Source organism: Paroedura picta, chromosome 2 (genome assembly GCF_049243985.1).
Source record: "Paroedura picta isolate Pp20150507F chromosome 2, Ppicta_v3.0, whole genome shotgun sequence".
NCBI lineage: Eukaryota > Metazoa > Chordata > Lepidosauria > Squamata > Gekkonidae > Paroedura > Paroedura picta.
In genome coordinates, this window is record NC_135370.1 from 53,174,978 (window position 1) to 53,195,881 (window position 20,904).

A 20,904-nucleotide genomic window follows, 5' to 3' on the forward strand; every position below is an offset into this window, starting at 1 on the left:
TCAGCATCAGACAGGGATGCAGCTGGATGGGGCCCAGGGGCTGATCCCGCCAATACTCCATAAGGACCAACTGACTCAGATCCTGACCATGCCTTGCTACACAGAAACTGGGTGTCACTCACACATCTTCATTAAGACAAAGAGCATCCACCCTTCCTGACACTCTTCCCCTCCTGGTCATTCTATTGCTAAATAGTGGCTGGCAGATTCCTTTCTTAGTCTCATCCTGAAGCTAAGACCCTTTGTTTACCCCAAGACCCTCTCCCAACATTAAGCCAGTCTGCCCAGAGTTTGAACACTCCCATCAGCTAGATGTTTGATAGCAGCCAGTTTCCTGATTCTTCTTGAAACTTCCTATTTTCCCCCAAATATCTCCTTTCATTAAATCCCATCATCTTGATCAGCAATCAAACCTTTTGGGAAAGCCCACCCAGCCTATGTGTGTCCCCATCATGCACCCAGTTGGAAAAAGGGACAAAATCTCTTATTTTGGGTTCCCAAGGCCCCTCTCTGTTAACTGGCCTCCTTGGCAACCAGCCTCTCTGATGACCAGATTTCTTGGTATAGATCCTGCCAGATGCCCAGCTCAAGGGCAGGTTGCTTCTCCCTATGTCCAGAGTAGTAATTATAAATCTTCCTGACCCTCATTTCCCCCAAATCTAGTCATTTCCTTCTTCATTTCCCCTTATGTGTATCCCAATAAAACTGATTTTATTTTAATATCTGTTGTTTGCCTCAGATTCCTAAAAGGGGACAATTACCTCATAAAACATTGACAATAGGTCTTGCTAGTAACACTCCCTCTTGCATAACTATTCCTCAAATTATGAGCATTTTGGTTACCAGTTCCTCCATTAAGCTCTCAGCTCTATCTGCTGATGTGTGGGCATGTAGTTCTGCTTGCAGTCTAGCCATAGAGGCTTACAACATGTTTCTTTGTGACTATCGTTTAAACCTCGGTGCACTGTTTCAGTAAGGACACTGAAGCAGGTGAATATGAGGCCTGATGATTCCTTTTAAACCTCAAAGTGCTGTGAGCTTGGAATTGTGCCATCCACAAAACTTACAGGTACAAATGCTCTGCAACTCTGCAGCTCTATTTTTTGGGGTGGAACCTGGGGCTGAGCTTTGTCCAAAAGTCCCAACAAAAAGACTGAATAGTCAATAGTAAACCTGATGGTCTGATTCTGTATAAGGCAGCTTCATATGTACGCTCATAAATGGGAACAAAAAAACAAGTAGATTCTAAGAAGAAGGCTAAATGTTACTAGAGGAGACAGAGCAATATTGGATGATGCTGTTTTGCCTTCGGTTTATAAACAGTCTTCTAAAAATGCCCCCAAATAGACAGGGCTATGCACATTACCTTCAAATGTCCACATACTGAATTTAACCACTGGCCAGATTTCCCAAAGTGCCAGTATCTTGCCTATTTCCCTAAACTATGTCATGCGATCTTCAAAAAGAAAAAAAGGGAAAGCACACTTATTTTATTTTACCCTTGGCTGCTACAGTAAAGGGTGACAAGCATTTATGAGCTGATACTGGCTTCTGAGCTTGCGGACTAACAGAACGAATCTCCTGACATGGAATGATTCAGTATAGTTAAGGAAACTGCATGGCTTCCAGTAGCCAAATGGAAGCATTCCACTCCCTATATTCTAATCTGTATATATGGCATCTACTGCAGACTGTACCTTTATTTGTCTGATTGTCTGAAAAAGCAGATATTTTTTTACATTTGAAGAAAACATTAATTGCAAGGAGGAAGGCATTTAATCCATTATTCAATGTAGAAGGCCCTTGAGTATTTTTTTACATATAAATACAAATCTATAATATTTTAAAATACACATGCAGTTAGGGTTTCTGTACCTTGAGGAAAATCAGCTAAACAACAGCTAACAGCTACTTCGGACACATGAGCTAATTTGTGAAACATATTTAATCACCATTATGGAGAGAAAGAATCAAGAGCAGATTAAGCATGTTTCAAGAAAGTAGATCATTCTGGTCTTTCCCTGATATTTCTAAAGAGAAATATAAAATAGTTATATAATAAAAATCAGAAAGCACCATCAAAATGATGCAAAGAGATGCATGAAATGCATTTATAATATCCATAAGTAATACTTTCAATAGAAATGTTAAAATGCTGGACTAGCCAGATAAAATGTAGCGTCAGATGCATGGGTATGTTGTGGCAAAGAATTTATACAGCAAATTGTACTATGACCATTGTATTTGCATTCTGGCAAATGGACACCTGATGGCAGCACACTCTAAGACCAACTCTGTATGCATTGCTATACATCCCTTGAAGTAGCAGGCATTTGAAGTCTGCAGGGACAATTCCAAGTTTATCCAAACAACAAAGACATTTCAATTTTTCCATTGTAATAACAGGAACAAAAAATGAACACTTTCCCAGCACTAGTAATTGACAGATCCATTTTTGGCCTAAACATATGGGTGTAAAACAAATGGTTTGGGTTACATTTTGCAGACATGTTGCAATGTAACATAACTTTGCATTACAGGTATGCCATCCTCCAGGTCAGCCTTCCTTGTATGAACTGGGTGCTCTGGGTTTCCTAGCCTGAAATCTTTGTTTTATGTCTGGTAGCTGTAGCTGACACAGATAATGACAGATTCCCAAGTCTGAAGGACATATAGTGAAAATAAACTTAAAATGCTGTTGTAATATGTGCTATAACTTCAATGTCTCTGAAGAAGCATGCATGCACACAAAAGTGTACACCTTGTTGGTCTTAAAGGTGCCACTGGAATCAAATTTTGTTACATTGATGTTGACATGTCTGTTTAAACCCTTAATCCAGCACCTTTCTGAGGCAACATCTGTTCATCCACAATCCTTGTCTTCTTCTTAGCTCATTCTCCTCCACATGTTACTTAAAATAGAATGTCTCCTGAATTTAGATGAAGGAATTAGAAAATTGTAGGTGAAGCAGTGAGAGCGGTAACAATGGAAACCTTCACCTTTGTATACAAGGGTCCTTCCCTTAGAAATTCACATAGAAACCAGTTTAAAATAAAATGAAAATAATTTCTACTGGAAAAGAAATTCAGAATAAAACTAGCACACTTGCACACAGTATAAATCAGGGCTCCCCAACATTTTGGCACATGGGGGCCACATGCCCACGTGCCCAGTGCCTAAAGAACGTCACATCTTAAATCAAAATGTAATAAAATTAGCAACTTACTTATTTAGATCAAAAGTAAACATTCAAAGGTAAATGAAGAAATGTTAACTTTAATGCAATCCATTTTGGAACAATAGTAACTGTGAAATCCTTTTACTTACCGACACATGCCTACCTAGTCAGTGTGATTTTTGTCGCTGTTTTCTGCTAGCCAAGGCACTGATGTCCAAGTCAAGGTTTGTAATAGACACTTTTAAAATGTCCTGTAAATATTCATCTGTAAACCTTAACCTACACTTTGATTTCAAAATTTTCATTTTGGAAGAGGTTTGTTCACAGATGTATATAGTGCCAGACTGTGAACATGCCTGCAGCAAATTTATTTAGGTCGATAAATATATCAGGTAAACCAGAATAGAAATCTAACAGACTATTTGCTTTGTAAATATCTCTGAGATGATCATTGGCTTGCAAATCAATTAGTTCCTTTTGAAAAAAAGTTACTTGCATCTTCTGGTGCTACTTCAAATGGATTCTGAAACATTCTTATTTCCTTTCCAAGCTTATGGCAATCAGTGGATGCTGTTCTGAAATTCCATCTGCAATAGGTTCAGTGCTTTGATGTGTCTTTCAACACTGAATTGTAAATTCTCATCCTTCTCAAATTTTAGTCTGTTGCAAGATGAAAAGTTTGAAAAGTTACCTTCACTAACTTGCTTCACAAAAATGATTAATTATGCTTTAAAAGCTTTTAATTCAGTATACATGTCACACACAAGCTTTCCTTTCACTTGCCACCTTACATTCAATGTGTTCAGATGCTCTGTGATATCTGTTAAGAAAGCCAAATAAAAAATCCATTCAGAGTCAGAAAGTGCTTCTTGACCTTTTCCTTTCTCCTTAAGAAAGACATCAGTTTCATGATGAAGACTGAAAACACATTTGAGGACTTTGCCTCTGCTAAGCGACCTGACTTCTGCATGGCACACTACATCATATTCTGCATCTATCTCTGAAAGAAAAATTTCAAACTGATGATGAGTAAGGCCATGATGCCTGATGTACTTAATGCTGGATACAACAATACGCATCACACTTTCTCACTGAACAATCTTACTGCACAAAACTTGCTGATGGATGATGCAGTGAAATTGCATGGGAAGTGTAACATTCAATTTCAATATATCTTCATTGATTTTTGCAACTACACTAGTCACATATTTCTTGCACCATCAGTTGTGATGCTTTTCAATTTATCCCAACTCAGACCAAGATTTTCTACTGATTTACACACCTTCAAGAATATATTTTCTGCAGTTGTGGTGCCTTTCAAACTCTGCAGTGCACACAACTCTTCTATCATTCTGAAGTTGGAATCTATAACCTGATAAACATTAATACTTGAGCAGTGTCTATAATGTCATTGCTCTCATCTAATACCAAAGGGAAAAAACAAATCTTTTTGCCTTGACAACCAGTGACATGTGCAGCTCTTCTCCCAGTTCAACACACCTGGTGACTGTAGATGCAGATCAACTGACACAACTAACACAAGATTCTTTCTCAGGCCAAATTTCCTCCATTACTTTAACCATGCACTTTTTAACGAATTCTACCAATCTCAGCAATACATTTAGCAACATGATAGCTGGCCCTCACAGTAGACAGGGTCTCTTCAACATGCTTTCCAAAACTATTTTGCTGCAAAAACATTGATTTTTAAGAGTTTATCTTGTTCACTCACACCTCTCCTTTATATATTGAGTAGCTCTTATGACAGGATTCAAAGTGGCTTTCAATACTGTACTCTAGCTGCTATTTGCTGGGGATTTTCAATTTGACTATGGCAAAGAAGAGAAGAGACCTCTGCTCCCCCTCCCCATCCACCACAGTTCTCAGAAGCACTGGGCTATAGGCTAGGAACAATTTTTGAAAAATGGACTGTGAATCTGGCCTACCAGATGGTTGAGTTACGATCCTAAGTACATTGAATACTATGAGATTTATTTCTTAATAAACATAGTCCCTTGAAGTTTAAATATACACCTGCCAATATGTTTTAATTTTAATACATTAAAAATTGGGGGCCCTCCAACAATGGGCAAGTAGACAGAAAGAGTGAGTGAAGGCAGCCTTCTACCTGGAACAAAATATCAGGCCTTTTACTGTCCTTCCCCACTTTCTCTTTTTGCAGAAGAAGAGTTGGTTCTTATCTGCTGCTTTTCTCTACCTGAAAGAGGCTCAAAGCGGCTTACAGTCACCTTCCCTTTCCTGTCCCCACAACAGACACCCTGTGCAATGGGTGAGGCTGAAAGAGCTCGGTCAGAACCACGGTGAGCCTTTCTGCCTTGAAGATGTATCAGCTTGCAGCTCTGCTCTATAGTAGGTTGTCTTCTGTCCTTTACAGTAGTTTCTGGTACCTCTAAAAGATTAAAATGTAGTTTTATAGACAAGGGGTGCTTCTCCTTGAAGCTCCAGGCCCTCTGGGAAATGGCACCTTTTTCTCTTAGAAGGCATACCTCAACTCTTTAACTTGCCCAAGGGGATCCAGGGTAACACAACCACATATACTACACTGATAATCATTTGTCAAGAGTGGCCTAAAAATTTGGAGCTCTCTTAAATGTTGCATAAGATCGCTGCATGGATTCGCTTATTATAAATCCCTAGGGCCCTGTTCCATTGCTGATTACAGAAGGCAAGACATGTATGGCCAAAACGACTATTTCTCAGAATCAGGCTGTTGCTCCATTTAGCAGCTGCAAGGATATGCTTGCATAAATCACTCAGCTTTCTCCATCCCATGGCACCAAGGTTATAACAAACATCTGGCCTTTTCCTCTCCTCACTCTGTACCTTACATATGTACACTGTTCTTGCCAGAATTATGTACAAGGAAGTTATTTTCTCCTGGCTAAAATCAGAGTTGGAAGAGGCTTCTGTTTACCCTCCCAGCTTCAGATTGTTTCTCTGAACCAGGTCCCAATTTGGTCACTTTTTCTAGTCTAAGTAGTTTATTCCCATCATAAAAGGCAACAACCAGATTGGAACCCTGGTGTCTGGTGCAGATGCAACGGAGGCAGACTCCTCAGCATTGTTAAGAGATGAGCAGATCTTAAGAATTATTCCAATCTAGCCCCTATGCCATCTCTTTCACTGTGGCTTGGAAATAGAAAATATAATTATTGGATCAGACCACAGGTAACAATATGTATTGAACTAATGTATATCTGCTAAAGTCCTCTTCCAAAAATATCCAGGTGTCCCCTCCCCCATTTCTTATACAAGTTGTTGCTCTCCCTGAACCTTTCCAGCTGAGAAACATATTGAAACAACATAACTTGAACAAGACTGAGCATGAAAACAAGGCAAAAAAATTCAATGACTCCCTCAAAAAGATAGATTTAAATAGAGAACCATTTTGGTCTGAAGTAGAAGTGTGCGACAAAAAGAAGATATTTTTCACATTCGGCTATATATACCACTCAAGTAAAACACTAACAATCCCAAGCAAGCAAAACTGCATAACTTTTAAAGGCAACTATTTCCAGGGGAAAAAAATAAACCAGAATATAGAATCAAAAGTTTGAAACTCAGGCAAGAAGGAAACTCCATATGCAGCAGCTGCAGCAGGTCAACCAGCAAAATCTCAGGGAGCCAGAGTTAGCAAAGGTCCTCTACACTAGAGCAGCAAAGCAGACAACTAATGGAGTCAGGTAACGCCCTTTCTGTTATACCCTCTCTGATTGGCCAAGGACTGTTCCTGTTAGAAATAACTCTCTCCAAAGTGATAGCTCTTTACCTCTACCTGCAAACAGGAACTCTCTTTACCATAGAGTTAGTGAGATAGATAGGAACTCTGACCTTTCCCTAGAGGGTTAAGTTCGTTCTTCCTCTTCCTTCAAGCTTGCAACATAGTGGATGCAGAGATGCCTCTAGCATCTCTCTCCATCCAGCAATTTGTGAATCTTCTCTTTACCTTTTCTTACCTAATAAATAGTTTCTATATTAGTTAAGCACAACTGTGGAGAATGTGTTTTTCTTTGTTGTTGTTTTCTGGCCACAAGCACTCAGGTGCACACCGCACTGATCAACCAAACCAGGCACTCAACAACTGTCAGAGTATTAAGACTTTGTGATCTGAAGAGAAACTAGAGTAAAGCAACTGTAACTTTGAGCAGTTAGCCTTATTTGAATGTATGTTGTAATTTGTATTGGTAAAAGGCTTTGGGAATAAGTTTATTTAGATTTAATATCTACTGGGTGCCCCCAGAACCCTTCCCCATGATCTGAACTTTGACCAACCATGGGAACACAGTTAATATGTTACCCCCAGTTACTGGAATGTTATTGTAGTCACTATTACTGTTGTTTCATTTGACGTTATTATGAATTATACTGTATTATACTGTATTTATGCATGTTTCCCCATGTTCTTTGTAAACCCTGAGCTGCAAGACAGAGTGGTATATAAATATAAGAAAATTCAATAAGTATAGATTTTCTATATTTTTGTATTGTAAGACTATATGTATATATGGAGTTTAGTCATAAGACTAGAGATTAAGGTATGTCAGAGGAGGTCTATAGCTTTCTTTAATATTATTGTGGCATATGTATATTGTAATAGCATAAATGATTTGTATGTTTAGCTTTGTTGTTGATGAAAAAATAGTATTTCTGAAAATGAGAGTGAAATTCCAGACCCCGTTCTAATGAAGCCCCCTACTCTTCATTACATTAAAGACTTGATGGATTTTTAAAGCTTTGAATAGTACTTTATTGTACAGCCACTGTCATTCCTTTTTACTTATCTGCAGCTGAAGTTTTTGGCACATGGTACTCACCTTGAAGTCTAGTAACATAAGGCTTGCTTGGTAGAAGTCACTAGGTAACTCTCACCCCTTTATTAGCCTGTTCTGGGTTAATGCCTGGAAGGGGCACTAAATAAATCATAGTACCGCAAAAATGTGGGACATGTTAAAGTCACTCCAGAACAATATTTTGGAACTCTAGACATAGCATATGCTTACTTGCAGCACCTCTTCCTGGGATGCCCCCCTACATGCCCAGCAAGTTTTGTGAAGCTTCACATTTCTGGGAGAGTCACTGCAAATTTAAACCCTCTAGTTGGCCCATGTTTTGTTCTGAACCCATGAGAGACAACTACCTTGCACCTCTTCAGAAACCTCTGCTCAGTTTGGAATATAGCCACTTAACTGTAGAATACTTCTTCCCCTTCCCCCCATTCCGGAGGCATTTTGGCCTGAAAAGGGTTAATCTGTGCACAATATTTCTGTGCTTTGATTTTCAAAATATTTTTCTGCAGTGCCTTTAATGCAACCCACTGTTTTTTGAGGTACTATGGTTTGTTAAATGCTCATTCCGGCCTGTTCTAGGGTGTTCTGGTAGCATTTGAGCCCCCAAAAGATTAATGTGTGTAATATTTCTGCATTTAAAGTTCCAAAATCTAATTCCACGTGCCTTAAATACGTCCCACTGCTTTTTGAGGTACTATTATTTGTTTAATGCCCATTCCGGCCTGTTCCAGGATGTTCCAGAGTTATTTTGGCCTGGAAAGTGTTAAGAAAGGTGTGGGAGCTCCACTTTTTCATTTCTAAAATATTGTCCTTCAGCCCCCTGGCTTTGTGGTTCTTGTTGTCGTTGTTGTACTCTTGCTTGTCCATTCTGAGCTGTTCCGGAAGCATTTTGGCCCAGAACAGATTAATAAAGGGGAGAGAGTTCCCCTTTTTCATTTCTAAAACATTTTTCTCAAGTGTCTCTATTTCATCCCACTGTTTTTTTTTGAGGTACTCTTGTTTGTTTAATGCCTGTTCTGATCCATTCTGGGCCATTCCAGATTTTAATCTGTCCCATTTATATCTTTTTTTATTTTTTATTTTGCTGCACTACCTAGAGACCATCCTAAAAGCAAAGTGCCTGCAACTGTGTGGTAGCTGGATTAGAAGATCAACATGTCTTAAATGTGCAAGCTTGTCTTTATAAAAATCAATATTATTTCCAGTGACATACTCAAGTAGACCATTAAACAGTATTTGCATACAGACTCAATTTTCTAAACCTGTACCACATTTTTTCCTTATCCCATATATAAACAATCTCCGAGTAAGGAAGTCACCTTCTACTTACACACTTAGAAGAAATGTTTAAATGTTCCTTCCAGTTTTAACTCGTAGCCACTATATCAATGATAAAGGCCGCAGTAGAGAAATGAAAGGCCTGCCAGCCAGGAGCCCAACTCCAAGAGCGTGCTCAGCGTCCTTGGGCTAAATGGCCATTCTGCCTTCTGACCACTAGGTGGCAAGAAACCTGACAGATCTCCTCCACAGACAATACTGCTTAAGAGACCACTAACTGAAGAGCTATAATTTCTTTGCAGAGGTATAAACACTTAACCTTTTAGGCAGGATGATTCTATTAATTTGCTTAGACTGAGATGAGGCCATGTAAAAACGTTTACCTTTGTTCTCTTTAAGACTACAATTAGGAGAAGCAGACAAAGAAGAGTTGCTTTTCTCTATCAGAAGGAGTCTCAAAGGGGCTTACAATCGCCCTCCCTTTCCTCTCCCCACAACAGACACCCTGTGAGGTGGGTGAGGCTGAGAGAGCCCTGACATTTCTGCTCTGTCAGAACAGCTTTCTCAGTGCATTGGCGAGCCCAAGGTCACCCAGCTGGCTGCATGTGGGGGAGTGGGGAATCAAACCCGGCTCACTGGATTAGAGGTAAGCGCTCCATCCTAACCACTACACCAAGCTGGCTCTCTAAACCCTACATAACAAAATAAATGTTGCTTGGGATTGTTCCCTCTGTGACCTGCATTACCTTAAGCATTAGTGCTCTTCCCTATATAGCATCTGTCTTAAATATTTTAGTACTGGCATGACCAGCCTGCAGGTGGAGCCTGGAGCTCTCACAGAATAACAACTGACCTGCACACTTCAGAAGTGAACTCCCCAGGAGCAAACAGTGGCTCTCCTTGGAATTGGAATCAAATACCTACCAAGTTCCCTCCCTAAACTCAGCCCTTCCTCAAAGATGTCCCTCGTATATCCAGAAATTTCCCAAGCCAGAGGGGGCAACACTATTTGGTATCTTTAATCTCAATCTGCAGGCCAAAATGTAAGCAACAAAGGAAACACAAAGTTCAATTTAGTTCTTTATTCCAAACTCTATAATTATTTCTCTTCATTGATTAGCAAACACTTCAAAAAGCAAGTTAACACCTGTATTTTTTTTTACTAACTGTATTTATTTTGCTAACTTCAGCTACTCATTTGGGCAAAAATAGTAAATATCTATTAGTGTTGCTGCAGAACAATGTTTTAGTCCAGTGGCACTTTTAAAATGAACTAAGTTTTATTCAAGGTACACGCTTTTGTGTGCATGCAAACTTCCCCCAATACAATGAATTGTCCATATGTATAGGAAGAGGCTGAGCACTACATAGCATAGTGAAGATGTTTAACAGATTAAGGGACCAAATAAGAATAACAATCTTAAAATATAAAATTGCCATTTGTTTGAGTTTAATTCTATGGGGAAGCAAAGCAATCAAAATTATTTAATTAAATTTAATTTCTATTCTACCCCTCCTTGCAAGTGGGCTCGAGTGCATTATAATAAAACACAGTTAAAAATATGTCAGAATTGGGGATTAATGGGCAGATGTATCCTTAAGTGTGGAATTTTGAGAGTAATTACCTAATACCCTGCCATTATGCTCCATCCATCTCCTCTCAAGCATGGAGACATCCTTACAGCATCTTCTTCTTTAAAGTAGGGCAATTGGCTGTGTAGGTTATCTCCCCTGTGCCCAGACCAGAGAATTACATACCATTATGCCCTTCCAAATTAGATTATGTTCTAATATTCGTTATGTTACATTACTATCTACCATTCAAATCTATTATTCCAAATGAGGAATAAAATAAAGAGGACATATGACCCTTCTGGGAGATTGTTAATAACGCAGATATAAGGGCTGAATGAGGTGATCATATGTAGTGAGAAAATAAACCAATATCCCTGTTAAGTCCTGGGGATTCCATAGTTTTAAGTGTTGTAATAATTTGCAATTCAGCCATTTGCCTTTCCAGTCTGTTCTTGAAGTTCCTAGGAATAAAATAAGGTTACCCATAGAATGTCCTGGAAAGTTTAAGTGTTCTCCTACAGGTTTCTCAGTCTTGTGATTCTTGATGTCAGATTTGCACCCAGGGTTTGACCGGTTTGCCCTATGTAGAGAACAGAGAGGCACTGCTGGCATTTAATGGTGTATACAACGTTAGGCGATGAGCATGTGTGTAGTTGATGTTGTTAGGTCCAGTTATTGTCTTGTCTGGAGGTAAGGGACAGCAAAGTTGACATTTGAGTTTATAACGAACTCTGGTAACAGTATCCATGTTCAAATTAGATATTGTGAGGGAGGAGTTGTATGAGATTGTATGCAAGAAAAGGTTTGCCCCTCAGTACTTGGGAAAGAGAACTGTCATTATCCATTAGACGTTATAAGTTGTTGATGATGTGTTGAGTTTAGCTATTCTGTTATTATCTCTTTTGGGCCTGTCTTGCCACAGGTTTCCCCTGGGTACTATTCTAGTTTAGTTAATCTGTGTTTTAACTTTATCAAGTGGGCATTTTAGTCCCCAAAAGATTTGTTGTAGATCCCTCAAGTGAGAATATGTTTAGGGTGACTGATGGAGGCATACAGGTATGTTTGTCACTCAGTAGGTTTCCAGTATAAGGTGGTGTCTATTGTGGTATATTGTGTGTGTTTTTACAGTATTGTCCCAAACTAATATCCTTACATGCTAAGATTGTTATTCTTGTAGTGGTTAGGAGTGCAGACTTTTAATCTAGTGTAGTGGTTAAGAATGTGGACTTTTAATCTGGCAAGCCAGGTTCAATTCTGTGCTCCCCGCAAGCAACCATCTGGGTGACCTTGGGTTTGACACAGCACTGTTCTGACAGAGCAGTAATATCAGTGCTCTCTCAGCCTCACTTAGAAGAAGAAGAGTTGGTTCTTATATGCCGCTTTTCCCTACCCGAAGGAGGCTCAAAGCGGCTTACAGTTGCCTTCCCATTCCTCTCCTCCTCCTCCTGCTTCCCATTCCTCCCATTCTAGTTACCTCACAGGGTGTCTGTTGTGGGGAGAGGAAAGGGAAGGCGATTGTAAGCTGCTTTGAGACTCCTTCGAGTAAAGAAAAGCAGCATATAAGAACCAACTCTTCTTGTTTGGTCCCTTAATCCAGTGGTCCCCAACCTTTTTGAGAGGGGGGGCGGGGAGAGGGAGCCGCGGCCCGGCGCCAAGGCCTTCGCGGTCCGGCACCGGGCCGTGGGCCGCGGGTTGGGGACCACTGCCTTAATCTGTTAAACACCTTCATCATGCTGTATGATAATTTACTACTCACTCCCTTCCTATATGCACAAGAAACCTTATAACGTGAATAAAATTCAGTTGGGCTTAAAGCTGCCACTGGACTCAAACTTTGTTCTGCTGCTTCAGATTAACATGGCTACCCACTTGAATCTATTAGTATTGCTGAAATGTCATCCTTAATTCTCTTGACTTAATGGGCAATTGAAATTGTATATCATTCGCTACAATGGCTTGTAGCTTCCACAATTATTACTTTTATTGTTTAACCAACCTTCTCCCAAATCTTTTGTTCTTTATTTTACCCTATTAATATATTGAGGCATTTGCAGCCATAAGGACTTATCCTTCAAAAATCATGCATTACGTTTTGATTAACAACATCTAAAATAAAGGGCTAAATCAATAAATCATAAATTCTGTAATACAATTGCTTACCATTTGCTCCAGTGGGCTAACGATCTCAGTGACTGTTAAATTAAGTTGAGAACGGTTCCTTCTATGACGGGATATCTGAAAATACATTTATTTCAACATCAGAATTTGCCTGTATTCAAATCAAATAACGACAAACATGGAAGAGCGGTTTGAAAACAACTTTATGCATGCCATACAGTTTGCATTGCATTAAGTGCTAAAAGCAGGCATGCTGATGACACTGAAACATAATTATTAATTAGCTCTTAATATTTCTAAACGGTAATGACTGGGGAAGGCACTGGCAAACCACCCCGTATTGAGTCTGCCATGAAAACGCTAGAGGGCGTCACCCCAAGGGTCAGACATGACTCGGTGCTTGCACAGGGGAAACCTTTACCTTTACCTTAATATTTCTATACTATCTTAGAATATTCAATGTCATTTCCTTGTATTCACTCCTATTCATTCCTTACAACAGCCCCATAGTCTTCTCTTAACAATTTCATGTTGACAAAAATTTTAACTAATTTAAAATATATCTAAAGAATTAATTATCTTCCACCCATTTGGGAAACCCTTCCAAAGCCTACCTTAAGCTTCTGAGCTACTAATCTCTGTTCTTTTTTGCAACACCTGTTTTTCTCAAGTGTCTTTCTCTTAACATTCCAACTACTCTCACTGTTTGTTCTTACAGGTGGACCCCAACCTGTCTGTCACACTAGACTTAGAGGGAATTGGTAGTTTTCAAAAAGGGGCAGTCCTTTGCCCGTCTGTTATAGAAGGAAATCAGCTTGTGAAATCTACCTATAACATTTTAAAACAGAAATTTGGGGAGTACTTCCAGCAAATCCTCATGAATACCCTGACCCTGTCCACTTTCTCCCCTTTCAGTAAAGCTCCTTTTGCCTCAGCCTGAGCATATGAACCCTTGTGCTTCTCTCCTGTTGTGCCTCTCCTGTTCCCTCTTCAAAATCATCCTGCCCTAAAATGCTCCTTTGAAACATGAAGAATAGTTGGCTTTTATATCCCACTTTTCTCTACCCTAACGAGTCTCCAAGCAGCTTACAATCACCTTCCTGTCCTCTCCTCACAGCAGGAGGAAGATGGGCCTAAGAGAGTTCTGAGAGAATTGTAACTGGCTCAAGGCTACCGGCTTCATGTGAAGGAGTGGGGAATCAAGCCCCATTCTCTAGATTAGAGTCTTCTGCTCTTAACCACTATACCACACTGGTTCTGAAGCTGTCTTATACTGAATCAGGCCACTTGTAACAATTCCCCAGGGTCTCAGAGGAATGTCTTCCAGTCTTCTCATGCAATCCCACCTTCCTGTAATATAACCCCCTACATGGCCCCCCATATTGTAGAACCTTTCTGCCATGGCTGCATTCCCAACAGGGACAAATTTCAGTGGTGGACTCAGTGCACCACTGAAATGTGTCCCCCATGGGGACACACTTCTGCAGCATACCGAGTTCACTATTGAAGTGTGCCCCCCGTGGGGACACAAAAGACAGCAGAGCATGCTGCTTCACCACAACACACCGCTGGTGGTACAGAGCAGTGCCACCAGTGCAGAATTGGCCTATCTTTGGCTCCACTATTGACCACACTACCTTAAACAGACCTGTAACATATGAAAACCAGACTAGAGAAAATAGCTACCATTCCCATTCTCCCCCAACTTCCATTACCTTAAGAACATGAGTATTTCTGTTGAAGTGTTATGAAAACTTGATGAGTTATTAACTGGCCACTTCATATTCAAACTGCCTTTGATCATGGAATGGCAACCTGACCACTCAGATTATCTGCAGAAAGCAGCAGTGAAACCAATCCCTGACTCCCTCCACACACATGCACCCAGGCTTTCCACCCCCCACTCTTCAGCTCCAGAGGTGAACTGGGCAGAAGGCCTTAAACTTAGACTGATAAATCACAAATAAAACCAATTTTTACATTATGTACATTATTTTTACATTATTACATTATTTTACATGTGATTCTAGCAGGACAGAATAATTTCTGAATTCACTTTGTGCAGGCCCATACTTTATGCACTCTTCTTGTGCATGCACAATGCCTGCCTGGGCTGATGCTCTCCAATGAACTTACGTGGCATCTGTAGTGCCTGAGGGCCCTGTATAAATGAGATGGTGAGTGTTGGCAACATCACACGCACAAACTCTTCTTCCTCTACAGCATTGTCTTTGTTTATTTAATCTCTACTTCCACCCACCCACCCACCCATGGGTCAGGTAGAGACCCAAAAGGTCAATATAGAATAGAAAAAAAAATGGCTGAGAAAATTACATCTTTTTCCATGCCCAGAACCTACATTGGATGGTAAAGGCTGTTGATCATGCCCAGGTCCCCAATGTGTCCTTGAGGTTAGAGGAGACCTAATACATTTTGTATACAAGGGAAGTTACTGAATAAAAGAATAGGTGTTGTATTTTAACATATATAGGGTTTTTTTTAATGTTAGAAGTTCATTCTATTAAATAGACCTCAGTCTGTTGTTAGATGGCCTAGATCCTCCTACACTGAAAGAGAAGCACAGAGAAATTACCTTAACTGCTAAAATATGGCCTAAATTTAACAAAGAGGAAGCTGTTTGGCTTTTTGGACATGAGTAGGGTGATGCTTTTGCTTAAACTTCAGCTTGGACTGCAAAGATAATTATGTTTATGTGTTTTAATTGTATTTTATCTTTATTCTATCTGGGACTAAAACAAAATGAAAGCATTGCTCATCTTAATCCTTACTAGAACCCATCAGTAAATTTTGACTGATTTTAATAGCACTCCCTATCTTCTTCCTCAGTAAAGCAAAGCTAACAAGGAGCTGCTATATGCTGTTTATATGTAAATGTCAAACTCTACAAAATGTTCCTAATTAATCCAGAGGGCCCCCCCCCCTCAAAATATACTTTAAAATATTATGATCCCATATTTTACGGTACACACTGCTTTCATGTTTATTTGTAAGCACTAACATTTAAGCCCTGAAATCTACATCTTAGAAAGTGCTTTACTCTCCTAGTGATAACTAATGAGCTTAATGAATTACCCGTTCTAAATTTAATACCAATGTTTCACAGAGAAAACTGATAAAACGCTCTATGAAATTCAGAAGTTTCACTGACCTATTTATGAGGAATATCACTTAACAATTTCATTAGGAATGAGTAACAGCTGGTGACACGGCTGTGTCCTAAAGTGTTTTTCTCTCTTAATATTCTGCATCTTAAGCAATCGAGCCTTCATAAGAAATGCTTTCGTTAGTGGCAGTCTCTCCTTTGGGGAGAAAAAAAATGTCAGACCACATCTTCTGTATTTTGCGATCTTGTTTTCCGGAGTGTCATGCTCCTGTTTTATTAGCATGCTGGGTAAACAAGAAAGATCTGCTGATGTTACGGAGAGAACTTTTAAGATTTCAGACTTTCTCTTTAGGTTTGGGATAGAACCTGAATATTAATGCAAGCAGAGGCATGTGTGTAAATTCAAAATAAATTAGTTCCATTTATCTTTTTTTTTTGCCTCTGTCTTTTAATGTTTGACCAATCTAAAGCTCGTACACGTGCAACATCCACATTGAAATAGTTCAGGTTTATGTCATTTACATTTTCACTTAAAGATCCCCTCTCTTAATTATACTTTCACATATAGCAAGCAATGGTATGAGATATTCTTTTCTCTTTCCAGAATTAAAGGGAATGACCTCCAGTTCTTCTCTGCAGTAGATAAATGATCATTCATCCAATGGCTAAAGGGAATGAGCAAGCCAAAGTGAGGCCATTCAAAGCACAGTAACTAGGGAGTAAAGTCCCATTGATCACAGTGGGTTATTCCCCACTAACACCTACAATGGAGTTAGATCTTACACCATTGTTCCTGGACCTCAGAAGGATACCACAGCATACGAGCTTGGGTTTAGCAAGGACACAACTTTACTGAAAGGACTGCAGAATAGCTTAATCACTCTTGGCAGGTTACAGGCATCTGAGGAAAAGAGGCTAGAGGCTGCCTCCTTCAGGCTGTAGGGACAAGCTGTTCTATAACTGTTAAAATATAGCTTCCTCCCCAATGCTATTTTCAATACTGTTGCCCCTTTGGATTCACCTCTATGGTTCTTTCCACACAGGTTATTTGCTCTGACTCTGATACAGTTGGGAAATGTGCCCCTTCCCCCTTCACGTTCCCAAAATTTTGCAGTGCATCCCTGCACTGCCTGGGGAGAGCCCAATTTTTCATTGGTATTTCTCAAGCCTTCTTTGTTGGAAAGTTTAAGGAAAAGTCGCAGCAGAGCTTAGACAGCTGCCCTGTGGATGGGAATGTTCAGATTTCCCCCTTTCTGCCTCCATGGTAGCCATTACTTTAGGATGCTTTGGGCTGATCCTGAGTTGAGCAGGGGGTTGGACTAGATGGCCTGTATGGCCCCTTCCAACTCTATGAGTCTATGGTTCTATGATTTCATCTGCCCCTGTCCCTGCAGCAGTCATTTCCACTCCCTGCTATCAGAAGGGAGCATTTTGTTTATATTTAAATCTCTATTTGAATAGTGTGATACCATTATAATGCTATAACAATGTGTATCAGCTTCTCTGAATCCCCAGCTTTCTTTCTTTCTTTCTTTTTAAAGGGAAGGTGATTGTAAGCTGCTTTGAGACTCATTCAGGCAGTGAAAAGTGGGATATAAGAACCAACTCTTCTTCTATAAAGGGACATTTAACTGTCAATAAAAAAAAACCATTGAAAACCCCTGTTGGCCTGGCAGGGGACCTATGTGGGGGAACTGCCATATGGAACCCTTGTTCCCATTATTCTCTACTAGCAACAGCAGCACCTGAACATCTAGTCCATCTTCTTGATGAGAGCCAGTTTGGTGTAGTGGTTAGGAGTGCGGACTTCTAATCTGGCATGCCAGGACTTCTAATCTGGCATGCCAGGTTCGATTCTGCACTCCCCCACATGCAACCAGCTGGGTGACCTTGGGCTCGCCACGGCACTGATAAAACTGTTCTGACCGAGCAGTGATATCAGGGCTCTCTCAGCCTCACCCATCCCACAGGGTGTCTGTTGTGGGGAGAGGAATGGGAAGGCGACTGTAAGCCACTTTGAGCCTCCTTCGGGTAGGGAAAAGCGGCATATAAGAACCAACTCTTCTTCTTCTAAGTGAGGCTGAGAGAGCACTGATATTACTGCTCTGTCAGAACAAACCCAAGGTCAACCAGATGGTTGCTTGCGGGGAGCACAGAATTGAACCTGGCTTGCCATATTAAAAGTCCACATTCTTAACCACTACACCAGATTAAAAGTCTGCACTCCTAACCACTACAAGAATAACAATCTTAGCATGTAAGGATATTAGTTTGGGACAATACTGTAAAAACACACACAATATACCATGGGCATGCAGACACCACCTTATACTTGAAACCTACTGAATGACAAACATACCTGTATGCCTCCATCAGTCACCCTAAACATATTCTCACTTGAGGGATCTACAACAAATATTTTGGGGACTAAAATACCCACTTGATAAAGTCAAAACACAGATTAACTAAACTGGAATAGTACCCAGGGAAAACCTGTGACAAGACAGGCCCAAAAGAGATAATAACAGAATAGCTAAACTCAACACATCATCAGCAACTTATAACGTCTAATGAATAATGACAGTTCTCTTTCCCAAGTACTGAGGGGCAAATCTTTTCTTGCATACAATCTCATACAACTCCTCCCTCACAATATCTAATTTGAACATGTATACTGTTACCAGAGTTCGTTATAAACTCAAATGTCAACTTTGCTGTCCCATACCCCCAGACAAGACAATAACTGGACCTAACAACATCAACTACACACATGCTCATCTCCTAACGTTGTATACACCATTAAATGCCAGCAGTGCCTCTCTGTTCTCTACATAGGGCAAACCGGTCAAACCCTGACATCAAGAATCACAAGACTGAGAAACCTGTAGGAGAACACTTAAACTTTCCAGGACATTCTATGGGTAACCTTATTTTATTCCTAGGAACTTCAAGAACAGACTTCTTCTTCTTCTTCTTCTTCTTCTTCTTCTTCTTCTTCTTCTTCTCTCATACAATTGCCGATGAGTTTTTCGGGAGACTGAACAGCAAGGCGTAGAGGCCAAGGCTTCCCCTGATATTGCTGTATGGCATTGGTATTCAGATGCTAACTGCCTCTGGGTGAGGCGTTGTTACCATGGATATTAGCCACAAATCAACCTATCATCAATGATTCTACCCAATCCCCTTTTAAAACTGTAAAATGACTGTGGCCATCATCACATATTTAGCAATGAATCCCACATTTTAATGACATACCGTGTAAAAAAGTATTTCATTTTTACCCATCCTGAACCTACTGGCCATCAGCTTTATTGGATGCCTTCAATTACCATGTAGAAATCAGCTGTGGTTGGTGAACTGTAGGATTGGCAAGGCACATCCTGCAGGCAGTGGCCATGGAGTTTGCTTCAAGTTCCTCATCAGCCTATGGAACGAGCCCTTTTAAGGAGATTTAAAATCTTAAGGGAGCCCTTTAGCCTGATTTAGGCGTCCCAGTCATCCGCTTTCTCAGCCTAAATGGTGATTAGAACAATTCCTAATGCCTAAACCTATTGCTTGTACAATCTACACTATGGTTCAGGGAAGAGAGGAGGGTGTGGAGAGTCCTAAGAAGCTAGTACTCCTGGGCAATCTAGAGCCACAAATGTAAGACTTCTCACCTGGAAGCAAAAGAGTTCCCACACGCCCCTCTGAAGCAATCAGCTCATGCCCACATTGCCTGATCAAGGGAAGGACGGGTAGGTGCATTGCATCTGTCTACAGATTTGAGACTGGTGTGGTGCATTCTGAAGACATATATGCCCCAAGGCATGTTTTTGCCCAGTCTGAATGTCCTGTTGAGCTAGTGTTGTACCTGCTCTGCCTCCTGATACATTGAGTCAACATATAGATCATGTGTACAGGACTCATATATAACATGGAACAATAAATTCTGGCAGATACGTCCCTCCTAGAGATCTACCTAGTTCTTGGTAGCATCATGTAGGAGGGAGGATCCTCAGTGGATGGTAAGACTTGGTTGCATGAACCAGTCCATCAGGCCTAGCTTGTGCTGCTGCATTGAGTCTCAATTTTTAGTCTCCTTTTAAAGCAGTCAAGAGACTGAACTCTCAGCACCCTCTATGATAAGAGCCACTAGCAAGGCAGGTAGGCCATCCAATTACCAGGCTGCTGCTCCAGTCAGTTTATAAACAGAAACAATGAGCAGTGGATACTCTCAGGGAGCCCTTCCAACTTGTCCCATGGGCACTGCTATAGACATTGGTATAACTCCTGCCAAGGTGCAGTCCTAAACAAAGTTGAAATGGCCTTAGAAGGATGGAAGTCTGTTTAGGATTGCGCTGTAATACACCTGCTGTCAGCTCCTTCTTGAAATACGTGACGATGAAAATCTCATTCAGTTACATTAAGCAGGGGAGAGTTTTCCTTTTTACACCTTATGACGGAAGGTTAACAGTCTTTTATTTACTAGGTGATATTATTCACCTCCATTCCATTAAAAAATTTAGGGGCTCGTTTCTACGCATTAAGCCGATATTAAAAAGAGACAGGATATGTTTCTCCAGGACAGCTGATAGCACTGAGCAGGAACAGAAACGACATGGCTAGAGATGCTGCTGCCTCCCAAACTGATCCAAAGTCCTGGATGTGGCAGGGAAGTGCTTAGTCTGTGGCCTACCCAAATCTGTGTGGATCAGCAAACTAACATACATGCTATGTACTGCAGGCAAAAACACCAGCACAAAATAATTAATTATTAGGACATAAGGCTAGCTACTATATGCATGAACTTCCCCTTCAATTAGGGTCTCTCCTATAGCCC

At 40.4% G+C, this 20,904-nt stretch overlaps 1 protein-coding gene across 9 annotated transcripts in view; it reads right to left on the reverse strand.

Annotated features, from left to right (window-relative positions):
- Positions 1–9,432, reverse strand: part of ARHGAP15 (Rho GTPase activating protein 15) — a 557,102-nt gene extending 547,670 nt beyond the window's left edge. For all 9 annotated transcript variants that reach the window (XR_013228114.1, XR_013228112.1, XR_013228111.1 and 6 more), the window contains exon 1: positions 9,318–9,432. The gene's annotated coding sequence lies outside the window, so the exon portion shown is untranslated. The remainder of the gene's footprint in view (positions 1–9,317) is intronic.
- Between the last annotated feature and the right edge of the window lie 11,472 nt (positions 9,433–20,904).